The sequence below is a fragment of the Eriocheir sinensis genome, chromosome 36, assembly GCF_024679095.1.
Source record: "Eriocheir sinensis breed Jianghai 21 chromosome 36, ASM2467909v1, whole genome shotgun sequence".
NCBI lineage: Eukaryota > Metazoa > Arthropoda > Malacostraca > Decapoda > Varunidae > Eriocheir > Eriocheir sinensis.
Genome location: NC_066544.1, coordinates 15,857,654 through 15,860,152, shown reverse-complemented (window position 1 = coordinate 15,860,152; position 2,499 = coordinate 15,857,654). Strand labels below are relative to the sequence as shown.

The window sequence follows — 2,499 nt, the reverse complement described above, 5'->3', positions numbered from 1 at the left end:
TAGTCGTGTTTTCTTTGTGGTCAGTTTGGCATTTGATTTCTCCTCCTTTTCATCTTTCTCCTCTTTCTCCTCCTCCTCTTCCTCCTCCTTCGCCTTTGCTGTCCTTCATCTTCCACCTTTGATTAGATAGTGTAGCTTGTCACAAACAGCCTCGTCAGTACCATCAGGTCTGCTGTTGTTTGTTCTTATTTTGTGTTCCTCCTCGCTTTCCTAATCCTCCTCCTCGTCCTCCTCTTCCTCCTCTTTGTACTCAATCTCCTTCTCTAATTTTCTTTTCTTATTCGCCTCGAGAATACTTCCATTTCATTAAATACATGTACTTCTGAGATTACATTATCAAGAGTCCTTGCATTTAACATGGCTACGTTTAACGACTCACTGCAGCTTTTATCTTTACTCTTAAGTCCGTGCAGGCCGCTACGCACCGTAAAAAAAGCGTAACAAAGCGGCTTTACGCACACTGTCACAGCCGGCGCCGTAATCTCCGCTACTCTCCGCGACTTAGCCCAGCGAGCCACTAAAACCGAGAGCCTCGCGAGCCGCTGTGAACCGCTGAGAGTAGCAAGGCGGGAAGCTGCTTTAACGTACTAATGCTGTAAAACTAATGAGATTCGAACATAAACATAACATAAGCAGGCTCTTAAGGTAATTTCGCTAAGAACTAGAAATAAAAGAACTCCCCAAACACCCTAAATGTAAGTACCACGAAGATATGAGATTCGAACGTAAATATAATATAAAAACGTTCATAGGCCACTGTCTGAAAAAAAAAAAAACTATAATTAAAAGAACACTCTAATCACTACATATATAAGGACTAAGCAATCTTCGCCATGCCTTCTATAAAAAAGTCTTAATCTAATCTAATCTTTATCTAATTTATGGGGCAGTATTTCAAGACCCATCATGCTAATATTAAAGGGAGTTCTATAATAATCTCTTCTATAAGGCGTGCAATGGAAGTGCAAATAATTAACGAACGGATAAGGGATACTCTTAAGGGAGTAGAATTAATCTCAAAGGAATCTAATTGTGGGTGGGCAGTAATGAAAGGGCAAAGCATTAAAACCCATACTAATTGCTCATATGGGATTCTAATGGGAGGGGAGGCATTAAACCCATATGGCTGGCTTTAATGAAGGTTTTAATGGGAGAGGAGGAGGTAATAAATGGGATAGGGCATTTAAACCCATGCTAACTGGACTAATGGGATTCTAATGGAAGGGAAGGCAGTAATTTAAAGGGTGAAGGGATTTAAACCCATATTGCTTGTTTTAATCAGGTTCTAATGGGGGGGAGGGCCATGATGGGAGTATACTGCCAGTTATAATGGTATTCTAATGGTAGGGGAGGCATTAAAACTCGTGCTAATACCTCTAATTGAGTTCTATTTGGAGGGAGGGCAGTAACTGAAAAGGGAAAGTCATTTAATCCCAGAGTGACTGTTCCAATGGACGTCTAAATGGGGGGTGGTATTATATGGGGCTATATTACTAGCTCTCACAGGCTTCTAATGGGGGAGGGATGCACTTTCAGGGGCATACTGTACCTTGTGGTGAGGATGGGGTGGCCCACGCGTGTTCTGTAAAGGAGCACAGAGGAGGTGAAGTAGTTTAGGGGGCCAAGCGTGGGAAAGTTTAGCGAGGTTACCCTTTGCAGAGTCTAACCTGTTTTCTGCTTCTCTAGAGTCCGCGTTTTCTGTGTCTCTTGCTACTCAGATATACGCTCTCTCTCTCTCTCTCTCTCTCTCTCTCTCTCTCTCTCTCTCTCTCTCTCTCTCTCTCTCTCTCTCTCTCTCTCTCTCATACATACATACAAGCTAGAAAGTCTAATACGCATATGCATATCTCTCTCTCTCTCTCTCTCTCTCTTTTAGTAGTTGGTACGCATGATTGCACTCCTTCACCTTCTCCTCCTCCTCCTCCTCCTCCTCCTCCTTACTACGTCGTATATAATGTGTGTACTGTGTGTGTGTGTGTGTGTGTGTGTGTGTGTGTGTGTGTGTAAAAAAAACACCCTTTGATCATGACTAAAACAGACATACAATGGACGGTTCTACACACACACACGCACACACACACACACCGAGCCTCGACAACAATGAAGCCTAAGAACTATTTACAAAAACTGCGACTAATTGTGTGGACGGAGAGAAAAGAAGAAAAAAAGTAGAAAGGTCAGGAAAATTAAGTGCTTCTATCTTTTTTTTAACTCTATTTTTAAACTTTCAAGTATTTTTCTCTGGCCTCTGAAGCTGTTCCGGTGTGTGTGTGTGTGTGTGTGTGTGTGTGTGTGTGTGTGTGTGTGTGTGTGTGTGTGTGTGTTATGGTGTTGATGTTTTTGTGTTTTAATCTGCTTTATAATCTAACTTTGGGAATTTATCTCTACTTTCTTTTCTGTTTATTATGTTTAACTGTTTATATTTATCTTTACTTGTTTGTATTAAGGTTGTGTTTTTGTCTGTTTGTTTTCTCTTTTTTTTGTATGTGGCAAACTAAT

General features: G+C 41.2%; 1 protein-coding gene across 1 annotated transcript in view; it reads right to left on the bottom strand.

The window, feature by feature from the left end:
• LOC127007909 (synaptotagmin-7-like) overlaps positions 1-1,611 on the bottom strand; it is a 140,895-nt gene extending 139,284 nt beyond the window's left edge. The window contains exon 1 of the mRNA XM_050879397.1: positions 1,550-1,611. The gene's annotated coding sequence lies outside the window, so the exon portion shown is untranslated. The remainder of the gene's footprint in view (positions 1-1,549) is intronic.
• Positions 1,612-2,499: the final 888 nt, after the last annotated feature.